The following is a 12,347-nucleotide window of genomic DNA, read 5'->3' as shown; positions in this document are numbered from 1 at the left end:
CTGAAAATTCAGCTTTGCCATCACAAGAATAAATTATGTTTTAAATATTATATATATATATATATATATATATAAAAAAGTTATTTTAATTTGTTTTAATCACAGTAATCGATTAGCCCATGTTGTAAATTCCTCTAGTCTGTGCTGTGTCCAGTGTGTACAGCTGTTTTGGATGCATGTGAGTTGAGATTAATTCGTATCTCATAACCTGTTGCCAGCCGCCTCTGAATCCCCTGGGGACTGAGATGGAGCTCTCCTCTGCTCATCATATATTACTGTGGGTCAGAGGTGGCGTACTGATGGCCTCGCCAGCGCGATTCATTTCAGCTGCCTCCAGAGGAACGTGCTCTCTGTCCCTGCTGATGAATGCAGGGGTGTGAGGAGTATCGTAGCCAGTGTCAGGCAGCTAGCTCTCATAATAGAGCATGATAGCATCAGACTAGCACTGGGCCCCTCTGCCAACCAAGATATGGCCTCCTCTGCACCCTTTCCCAAACCTCAAAATAGGAAATGTCTAAATTACACTTGCTAATGGCATGCAGAGATGGCGATTCTTCTATTTTGCCCTCCCGCCGCTTGGTTTTTAATTCCCTCTCTATCAGGAACAGAGCACATCTCATTTGATATGAAATGAAAAGCTTTCTCTTATCAGCAATTTGAAAAGAAGAGTAGCGGGGGGCAGGAGAGGACTTTTGCGTGCGGCCACGTCACAGACACCCAACCTCCTGTCTTTTTATGAACAGATGGGGATATCAGGGCTTTATGCACACCCCACTTGCCATTTTTGAATGATTAAAGGAAGTGATTAATATACTAATCAAATGCAAACTTTGGCTCAGTTCTCTGCATTTTATTATTTAGGGCTGCAATGATTGGTGTGGTGCTGCAGTTCTCAAACTTTTTGACTCAAAGGCCTCCTATTGTCCAAAGATATTTCCTTTGGTATTTCTGCTGTAATTATGTCAGTGTTGCTTGTTTTCAAGCTTTTTTTATTAACAGAAGCTGGGAATTTGTTGATATTCCTTAATAATATATTTATAATATTATGAATATTTGTAAGTTAATGAACCATGATTCATGTTTTGATTCCAGAATACTCAAGATTCTCTGCATGTTCTCCAAATAAATCAGCAGTTTTTGAGGAAAAAATAAATGATTATTTCCTCAAATTATTATTATTAATTATTTATTGGTGATGATTATATTGATAATTACCTTTGTTGATTGTTTCTTTGATTAACTTTTTAATCTAATAAAAAGGCCCTAATATAATTTTCTGTATGTTATTTATCATTCCCAGTACCAAACAGAGTGTAAATAGTTGACTGAAAATAGTACATTTGAATTATTTTTCTTTTTTGTTTGGGCTTTTTTAAATTGTATAGTTATGTAGTTATATAAATGTTTTGATATTATATGTAGTTAGTTTTTATATTTAATATGTAAAATATATGCCTCTTCCTTAATTTCTGCAAAACTCCTTAAATGTATATGCACACAACTTAATCCAGTTTCCAGCTGAAATTAACACTAAAGGAACACCTTTTATTCCTTTCAACACAAATTATGATTATTGGTGCAGATTAATTAATTGATTGATTAATAAATACCTGTGACCTGTGCTGGCAAAATGAGCTAATTTTGAGCTACAGGCAAAAAAAAAAAGTGAAAATTGTCATTTTTGGTTCCAGCTTTGTCATAGCAAATTCTCAATGGCATGAGTCTTAACCAGTGAAATGTGATGTTCAATCCCATGCTGATGTAAACAAAACGCTCGAACTGACTGACACATCCGAAGTGTGTGAATAAAGACGAACAATAAGTGAACATTTGGTTAACTGTTGGGGAAAAACATCTGATGTGTAATGTTATATTGGATCCGTGCATTACAGTAGGTCTTAATATATAGACCGTCTGTCTCATTAATGTTAATCTAACAATAAAAGAAAAGAGGGAATCACTCGAACTGCTATTGTAGTTTTAATAATCAGTTTATTTGTAATGAATACATTTCATTACATGACATTTGATTAGCCTAATTGTTTTTCTTACTTGAATGCTTCTGTTTAGATGTAAGATGAAAAAAGTTATGCACTAATTAATTTGTTTGATTATTATATTATATTTGTTACTGTTTATTTGCATCTTAAAAACAGTTAATTTCTAATTTTAAATAATAAAGATAAAATATAAAAGCTATATTGTGATTATTAATATAGTAATTATTATTAAGAAAAGAAGTGGAGGAAAAGATGCAACATTGCTAGGTGATTTTGCTTTGGAACCTTCAGAAAACTTAAACTCGATTTTTCTCAAAATTGACTTTGAGACGTCAACTTCAACTTCAAATATCGTTTTTTTTGGTCGATTCCAACAAATCATACACCATTTTGAAGGGTTTTAATGGAGATTGTGAAGAAAAAAAGAACTACATTTTTTTTTATTTGCTCATTGCAACTCATTTTGCCAGCACAGGTCACATTTATTTTATTTTGTGTGGTCCCTTGCACATGCTATTCTATGACCTCAAAATGTTTTTACCTTAATACATGGTTTATAACCTAATATATTTTCATGTCTACATCACATTACCAGCTTCATATGTATAGCTTTACTAATGCAGGAAACTTGCTCGGTAGCTCATCTGGTACACTTGCAATATGGTTGCTTCAGCAAATGCGTTTTTATGTTTTTAGGTTTAGTGTAGGTGGTACATTATTTTCAAATGTTGTTGAACATTTTTAGCACCACTCGTTGATTTCTGAACTGGCGCAATATGTACAACAATCAACGTAATAAAACATTGCCATATTCACATTAATCTTGTTTTGGATAAAACTGAATGCAGTTTTAGGGACACTCACTGGACATTTTACTTTGAAAGTGTTGCAAAATGCACAAGAAGCAATGTAATATTATTTAGCAAAAATGCCGCTACACTAGCTATGTTTCCATCACCATGTTTTTATGCGCATTTTGAAGTATTGCATCAGAAACGAGTGATGGAAATTTCGGGGGGAAAATACTTTTATTCGTAAAATAGTTTTTACGCTCGCTCGAGGTGGATTTTGACTTGTGCGAAAAAGGGTTAATGCAAATAATGGGAGATGGAAACGCATTCAATATGTACAACAATCAACGTAATAAAACATTGCCATATTCACATTAATCTTGTTTTGGATAAAACTGAATGCAGTTTTAGGGACACTCACTGGACATTTTACTTTGAAAGTGTTGCAAAATGCACAAGAAGCAATGTAATATTATTTAGCAAAAATGCCGCTACACTAGCTATGTTTCCATCACCATGTTTTTATGCACATTTTGAAGTATTGCATCAGAAACGAGTGATGGAAATTTCGGGGGAAAAAATACTTTAATTCGTAAAATAGTTTTTACGCTCGCTCGAGGTGGATTTTGACTTGTGCGAAAAAGGGTTAATGCAAATAATGGGAGATGGAAAAGCATTTGTCTAATAAATTCCTCCATGTGCATCAAATAAGTCATGTGACTTTGTGCTATTTGACGGCAAAACTTAACTAACCAGTGGACCGATCTCGTTGCACAGCATCTGAAATGTTGTTATGGTCATTCTGAAATGCCTGAGCAAAGTCGTCAAAGTATTTCTGTATAATTGCCTCCCACAACCGTCTTATACGACTGCGTTCCCAAACCGCAGGCATCCACCTCTGAAAGCAATGACTGCATGTATTGTGTTTCATGTGCTCGCTCTGAGGCGCAAGCAATGAAAATTATTATATTCAGTGTCTTCTCCTACTTTTCTTAGTGATATTTAGTGTCTATTTATTAGGAAGTGATAATTTGTTCTCTTTGACTCACAAATGTTTTATGTGATATTCCAATTTTGCACATAAATGAAATTCGCAAATTTGGATGGAAATCCAGCTAGTGATGTATATTCCAATGAGCCTGGATTGTTATTTAAGGTCCCGATAAACTTCAAGCAAAAATAATGAATCAAATTGTTTTAACTTAATTTTGAACAAAATCAAGCCAAAACTAATTTAATTACTGGACATTTAATTACTGTTCAGGAGTTTGAACAAGCTTGCTAAAGCCAGCTTTATAGTTTATTTTATTTTTGAGAGGAAAGTGCACATCACATATTTAAATATTCAACTAAATGTATGTCCGACTGCATGTATTGTGTTTCATGTGCTCGCTCTGAGGCGCAAGCAATGAAAATTATTATATTCAGTGTCTTCTCCTACTTTTCTTAGTGATATTTAGTGTCTATTTATTAGGAAGTGATAATTTGTTCTCTTTGACTCGCAAATGTTTTATGTGATATTCCAATTTTGCACATAAATGAAATTCGCAAATTTGGATGGAAATCCAGCTAGTGATGTATATTCCAGTGAGCCTGGATTGTTATTTAATGTCCCGATAAACTTCTAGCAAAAATAATGAATCAAATTGTTTTAACTTAATTTTGAACAAAATCAAGCCAAAACAAATTTAATTACTGGACATTTAATTACTGTTCAGGAGTTTGAACAAGCTTGCTAAAGCCAGCTTTATAGTTTATTTTATTTTTGAGAGGAAAGTGCACATCACATATTTAAATATTCAACTAAATGTATGTCCCAGCAGCATGGACGACCTCGAGGCGTTCGCTTACAGTATACTTCTGCTCAGGTCTTTCAAAGTTCTTTTTAACCCTATAAGCCAAGAATGAAAATTAAATTTAAATTTTTTAGCCCGTATTGTATAAAATTGAGCAACAAACAAGGGTGATGTTGTGATATATGACAACATACAAAACGACCAAATTTTGCTATAAGTTTGATTGCAACATATAATCATTGCTGTTAATAGTGTTCACTGTCTGTTTGATTACATGTCATTAACTAACTGCTTGATTTTTATCGTACATTTCTGCCATATGGACATCAACTTGAGATAGTCACCACTGATAAGCTATTACTAAATGATGTAGAAACTTTAATTTTCTGTAAAGCTGCTTTGCAATGATTTGCATCGTGAAAAGCGCTATACAAATAAACTTGAATTGAATTGAATTGAATGTTGTGCTGAATACCCACACAGCATCCTTTTAAAAAAAATTTCCAGAGAATATTCTCAATTCAATCATTTTATACATTATCACTGTATTATAACCAAACCATGATGGGAATGTCTCTTGGAAGAATCATAGTATATTCCCACATTCTCTTTTTCTCAGCAGTCATTGGGGCTGACAGATGTAAACAAAAAAACTATCCAGGCATGATGCCATGATTAGTATTCGGGCGTTGTGTAGGACTCACCCACCACATTGAAGAACTTGTCTAATGTTGCCTCTTGAGACTGCTTGAATGCTGCTTTTTCCCCTTTGTTTTTTGTTTTTTTTTGGTGGCTGGATGCTGAAATAATTGATTTGACCTACTTTAACATTTGTCATTAGTCATCTCAGTTTATCAGCCACGGTGCATTTAATTATGGTGAAGAGGCAAATTAACCGTCTGTAGGCTCTGGAACCTCTCATGGGGAGAGGGATTTCCCTTTACCGCTGTCAGGACTATTAACACAATAACAAAAAAGCAATTAGATTGACTTTTAGAAATGGCAGTCAGTTATACTGACTGGAACTAGATCGTTGAGTGTCCAGTAATGTAGCTTTCCACTAATAAAAACAAGCATCCCCACCAGCCCTCTCACTTAAGCTACACAGGATGAGCTAAATGACCCAAAAGCACTGGTTTAGGGCCACTCTGTCTACCTCGAGTCTACTTTGAAGGTGAGACAGCGTTTGTGGCGACTCTAATAACTGGCCATGAATGAATGTGTCATTCATGGGTTATATTAAGGCCACTGAAGGGTAGGGGAGGATGATTTGAATCCTCATTATGGCTTCTAGCCTGTGATGTTTTCAGAATTTCACAATTAATGAGCCACAACAAGGCTGGTTCCATGTTTTCAGTTCAGACGACGTTATCAGGTCAAGTTTCTTAAGCTAATCGCTTTGATCTTAATGTGAATAATGAGGATTTTATTTCTAACCCACACAGATTAAGTATACACTTTTACATTTATATTAAGGAACAGTACAGCTATATGTGAAGTCAAGTGGGAAATCGAGGGTGATATAATGTAGTCCTCTTCCTAATGTTTTAGAAGATTTTTACTGGTGCTGTACACTTTAGAATAACAAAACTGAAGTCTGTTCTGTATTATGTACTTCATTAGACATGCCGACTCTGAGATATATAGATGGTCATGTTTATGCAAATGATTGAGCTTTCTCAAAGATCAATTTGTAAATGCATCAATTTGTTTGATTTTTTTACAAAAAAAGGTTATTTTTGTTTCATTCATTGCATATTTTCCTCTTACCGATCCAGAAAAGCACGAGGATTCTTGCAAGAAAGCCATTGGCAGATTACAAGCTAAATCAGGCCTGGTTATTTTAAACGTATTGCTAAAAAAAGGGATTCCTTGATCAAACACTGGCTGCTTTTCATCTCCTTATGAAAAATTGTAAGGCATAGCATTACCATGTTACCTAGTAATCTCTCTCTTAATTTCTTAAATTAAAATTTTAATCAAAAATTTAAATGTTGGATATAAATATTTGATATAAATGAATTTGCCTACTGCCGAATCACAGCTAAGCTATGTGTGTATATATATATATATATATATACACACACAAACACACACACACACACATATAGTTTTTCAGCACGTGCCAGAGAACCATCTCCGACCTCTTTCCTGTTAGTCTTGCTTATCACTTTCTGTATAAAGATATGTGACATTAGTTTTATCATTGTTTACTCATTCATTGATGTATTATAAATTTCAGATGCCTGCTCTTTATTCAAAGGCCTGATTACACAGCAAATGCCCTTTCTTTGATGCAGAAAAAGCACCTAGTGATACAGCAGTTTGCGTCATATTTAGATTTAGAAATTGCCTCAAGGATTTTATTTTGTGATATAAAAATAGTGAAGTACAGGGGGAAAAATGATAACAATGGCCACGACAAACTCAAAACTGCACAAAAAAGATGAACCCAGTAGAGTACCTTTACTGAAACATGCACAGGATGAAATCATTGAGGTCCCTACATCAAAGTGAAAAGCAGAACAACTCAGTCTGTGCCTCCTCTGTCTTTTAAATCACCTATTGTTGGCTAATTTCTCAAGGCTGATTTAGGTCAGATGTTGATGGAGGAATGAGAAGTTCAGATGTGTAAGTTGGAAGATTATAAGCAAGCTTGCTCTTCAGAACCCTTTGCGTGTGCCCTCTAAGGTGCGATGGGTGTTCTGTATGCAATTTCACGTCTGGGCGTCAAATTGACTGCGTCCTGCACTTAGTAGAGATCGCTCGCTGATGGAATGATATGCTGTTGTTATCTCAAGCTGTCTCTCAGGAAGCAACTGCTGCATGATGGGAAAATGAATGGAGATTACTTTCATCAACACTCTCATTAACGCTCTTCATTTTTTTTCTTTCTTTTTTTTCTTCAGCACGTAAACAGGCACTAATTTTGCATATGTCTGTCAAACCTACGTTCATTCACTCGCATAGTAGACTTGTAAGACTTAATTTTTTTCTTCCCGGTTTCTTGAGATGAAAGCTCTCGAAGAACTTTTTTGACAGAAATAGGATTAAAAAATATAAATATAACTTTTGCTTTAACATAAATTACCCTTACTTAGACACACAGATCTCATCTGCTGTTGCCTTTTACAAATTGTATAACCTTTTTTATGATCATGAAGACCCAAATTGTTTTTTAAGCCTTACACATGAAATGGTCTCAACAAATGTCAGCTTGTATTACATCAGTGCAGTGATTGACAGTAGATTGCTGCCTTGTAATGAAATCGTTAATAGAGAGTTTGAGAATCTAAATAAATAAATAATCCATTTATAAGTCACTTTATGGTAAAAAATTAAAACCATTTAAAATTTTTATTATGATTTCTATTAGTAATGGTTAAACTTATTGTTTTGCATTTTTATTTATTGTTTTGATTCATTTTTATTGTTTTGATTGTACAATCAAAGTCTAGTGTGGATAAATGTATCCACTTTTTAAAATTAATCATTGAAATGATGTATCAGTTCTTCAGTTCATTTATTTATTTCTCAGTTGATTTTTTTCTTAATTACTCAATTGATTATTGAATGTCACATTTTGGCCCCCATATATGATGTAAAACTGCTGTGGTATGTCTAAATATTTTTTTTTAAAACTCTGACACAGCTAAACTCTTGTGTATAGATACCCTATTTCCCACAGTGTGATAAACTTCACACACAACAATTATATATAAATGTATTTATTATTAATACATCCTTGCATGACTGTGGTGGACTGAAATCAAGGTTGAGCTCTAATTTGAGTGCAGTCCACTCTTGCTGACAGTAGTGGTGTGTGAGTTAGTGGGATGCATAGACTATTGGCAGAGCACTGATAAGATTCAGTGCTGAAGTGGCAGGCGGCTGTGTGCGGGTGAGCTGATACTGTTCAGGATTGTTGACTTGTACTCCATAGACTTATTCACGGCTTTATGACAAACTTTTCAGCTGAGCACCACCTCCTCGTCGCCATCATTTTTACCCCAGCAGATTCGTGCCCTCTGATCCCTTTGTGTGTGTATTTCCACCATTCTGATGATCCAGTCACACTTTATCAGCAAGTTGGTGTTAAGATGTGGTGACACTAGGCTTTTAGCATGCAAAATTGCTTCTGCCCCGACTAAGAACACCAGTGACAGTCAATTTGTGACTTTTACATTCTCTATTGGTCAAAAACATCTTTTGGCTTTTCACAAAAAAAAAAAAAAAACTTTTTTCATGTAATTTTGTTTCTGCCCTGGAAATATCTGAATTTTCTTTCTCCTTTGAGAATTTGAATTACGAAATAAGAGAGTCTAACAGCTGTTCAGTTGAAAGTCGGCCAGGTCCAGGTTGCGTTTATGTTCTTATTGCTTTCCTCTCTGCTGTCCTGTGGTGCCTAAAGCAACATTTGTGCTGTGAAAAGTTGCAGATTTTAATTGAGTTTTCAATTGGTAAAAGATTCTGTTCTGCTGCTTATGAACTCAGCAGATCTTAGCCGTCACAGGCAGCTCAACTGAAACTAGATTACACCGGATTTAAAGTCTATAGCTCTGCAGCACTGGAGGAAGCCCAAGTTTGCTGGTGTGAACAACAAGCATCTCAAATTTGATTGTTTTTCCCAAACTTTTACAAGTAGAGAGATGCACCGATTGGCCAGACAGTGATCGAAATTGGCCAATTTGTCCGGATTGGCCCGGATCGTTGACCGGCCGGTCAGTCTCACGTCTTGCTGATTCCGAGCCGATCCTTTTATTGCCGGTGTTCTGACAAAATCGCCTTCAAAATCGGCAATGAATCGCCTGTGATTTTGAACGCGATTTTGTGTAGCTTGTCAGTGAACTTTGGCTCTGTGTAGTAAATGCCGCTCCATCTGAACGCACGTGCTGGAGATTTACTTCTAATCACAGGAGCGGCTTTACTGATGAGATGCACATGAAAATCGCATTCGATTTTTTGCACAGCTCTAGTGCTACCTATCTTTTTAATTTACCTAGGTAGCACAAATCGATAGCGAAAAATGCTACCTATCAGATTGTGCTACCAGCATCTTATTCATGTGGTTTGAGGCTTTTTAAAATTTCCATACCTACCCCTACCCTAAACTTTCCCTTAAAATAATGTAAATATATTTTTGTTAGCACAATCTGATAGGTAGCATGTTTCATCGGTACACCGGCAATGACGTCACAGCCACGCACACACTCACAGTCGAGTGTAAACGTGTTGTTTCGCGCGAGAATGATTCTAATTTTAATTGCATTCAGTGTAAACGGCGACTGATAATGTATTTATGTCGTGCCAGATGAGACGTGCACAGCCTGAGTGAGTGTGTGAGAGAGACTGCACACACAAAGTAACTCACAGAAATGTATAGATGCATACTGCGTTAGAAAAAAAAAGATATTTACAAAATATGATTTAGGTAAGCAACATTATACGGCCATGATGTTTTCCCGAATATCAATATTAACATGATTGCAATGTGACACTGATTTTATACAATAGTATTTCAGTAAAAAAGAAGTTAAAATTAAGTGACTTTAAATATATTGAAGTGACTTTAAATATTGATTGTTTTTGCTCAATTTGCTGACAAAAATAGTTCCGATCAAAGCCACAGCAGGACTGTTTTGTGTCTCCGAGCAACACACAGTGGTGTTTCATTACTGAATGAATCCACGTTTTTGAATGAATCGAGTGAGTCAATGATTTAGTGGCCCATTCATAAGGACAGTCACTTGCCTCGTTTCTGAATGAATCAGCCGTTTGAATGAGTTGGTTGAATGAATGAATAAATAACTCACTCATTAAAACAGACATTTGCCGCCACCTACTGGGGGTTTAGTCATATTTAAAAGTATCATTGCATTTTTTCAATATTTATTTGTATGTTTAAAAAAATATGTAAAACATTAAAGGCACAATATGTAAATTTTTGCCCCTAGAGGGCGCGTATTCAAAACAAACAAAGAAAAAAAGGCGTAGTTTGATGACGCCGTGACGGAGTGTGGAATTATGGGAGTTGTCGTCTTCATCCTCACAGCTGATGCAATCCAACGGGACTCGGGCAGATATCATGTTTATGAGCTAATGATTTACTAACGTTGTAGTAAGAAGCAGGGTGAGGCTGAAACGAGGCCGCTGAACGAGCGTGACACATGGCTCGAAAGCAGCGGAGCTTTTATTATGCCACAGTCGACCGGTTCCGCTCCTTCCGGTCGTGAGTATGTGGGGTAAAGCAGTGCTGTTTTGTCATTCTAGATACATTTGAAAGTTCTGTTATAATGCTACTCTGTGCGTTTGTCACCTGTCTAAAAAAAACACATAACATATTAAAGCGTCTTTGGTGTTTCCATGTTTTCTACAAAACAAAACCGAGGAAATTGAGGGTGTATGACGTCATTAGCAGGCAACACAATGACACTATAGACACGGTCTGTGTCACTAGTTAAAATTGCTTATTTCTCTGGATTTAAACATTCTTCGAAACATTTGGGATAATGTAAGTACACAAGTCAGCAAAATATATAACACTGTTCTAGTGGTTTTTGGATATTTTAATAAAAAAATCTTACATATTGTGCCTTTAATCTTATAAAATTATTTATGCATTTGAAATTTTGGAGTGTAAATGCATTTATGGCACCTCAGCTTCATCAAACTGTCTGTGTAAATGCATCTAATGCCACTTCAGATGCAGCTTCTGTTTCCTCAGCAGTGGTAAGATAGAGTTTGTTAATACTAATTTCATTTGAATGGTAACAACTCTACATTTTCTTATTATTCTAACTGAATTAATGGAAACAAAGTAAGAATTTGATGTGAAAGATTACACATTTAATAAGGTTAGGGGAAAAATGACCATTTATAAACCTAGTGGGAAATGACATCTGTTTTGTTACATACAGCAACTCATTTTAAGTTAACTATTTCTTCCTCTTTCCAGTCACAGAGCACTTTATTTTGAGAGTTGTTTAAGTGAGAGAAAATCTGTAGCTTAGTCCAGATTGGGGGAATTGTAATGTTTAATTTCTTTTATTATGTAAATAATTTTGCATTGAAATTTGCATAGGTTTTTGTTTGTATATGCTGTCAATTATAGTTCTTAGAAAGAAAATCAGTATCGGCATCGGCAAAAATCGGTATCGGCAGGTCACACTTCCAAAAAAATCGGAAATCGGAATCGGCCAAGAAAATTGCAATCGGTGCATCTCTATTTACAAGACATAATCATATAAATAAAATTTCTGAATCTAATTTGCCTTAAAGCTGAAGTGTGTCATTTCTCCACTTTTAGTACAACCAAATTTCAGAATGCAAAAATAATTGTTTCCAGACATCTTATACTGCACTTCTGCTCCTCGTCTTCTATGTTCATCAAACACGCCCCATCATGCATTGGTTGTGCTGGAACTGAAAGCTGAAAGTGTCATGACATTTACACTCTTTTTGTTTGACTGTGCACAATAAACTGGGGTGGGAGAAAGTATTTTAGCATTTAGACAATTACCTTATTTTAAATCTTTGTGTTATATTTAGATGTTTTATTTTATTTATTGTTTATATTGTTTTCATTTGATTGCACTTCCTAATGATTGTTACATTTTTTCCCAGCATTAACCGTTCAAAGGAATTGTGACGGTCCCCCTCCAGCCCCGCAAAACCGGTCTGTGGCTGATATAGAGGAACTGGCTGCCAGCTATGAGCGTAAACTCATTGAGGTGAGTACTGGAGCTACCAAAGCAAGCAGC

General features: G+C 35.5%; 2 protein-coding genes across 2 annotated transcripts in view; both read left to right on the top strand.

Moving 5' to 3' along the window:
* The window catches only part of LOC107554010 (sorting nexin-29-like), a 67,053-nt gene that overhangs the window by 45,204 nt on the left and 9,502 nt on the right, over nucleotides 1-12,347 (top strand). The gene's annotated exons all lie outside the window — the stretch shown is intronic.
* The window catches only part of LOC107554039 (sorting nexin-29-like), a 71,466-nt gene continuing 71,334 nt past the window's right edge, over nucleotides 12,216-12,347 (top strand). The window contains exon 1 of the mRNA XM_016236402.1: nucleotides 12,216-12,317. The gene's annotated coding sequence lies outside the window, so the exon portion shown is untranslated. The remainder of the gene's footprint in view (nucleotides 12,318-12,347) is intronic.

This window comes from Sinocyclocheilus grahami, unplaced genomic scaffold, assembly GCF_001515645.1.
Source record: "Sinocyclocheilus grahami isolate Dianchi unplaced genomic scaffold, SAMN03320097.WGS_v1.1 scaffold490.1, whole genome shotgun sequence".
Classification (NCBI taxonomy): Eukaryota; Metazoa; Chordata; class Actinopteri; order Cypriniformes; family Cyprinidae; genus Sinocyclocheilus; species Sinocyclocheilus grahami.
The sequence above is the reverse complement of the archived record's forward strand: the minus strand, read 5'-3'. Positions and strand labels throughout refer to the sequence as shown.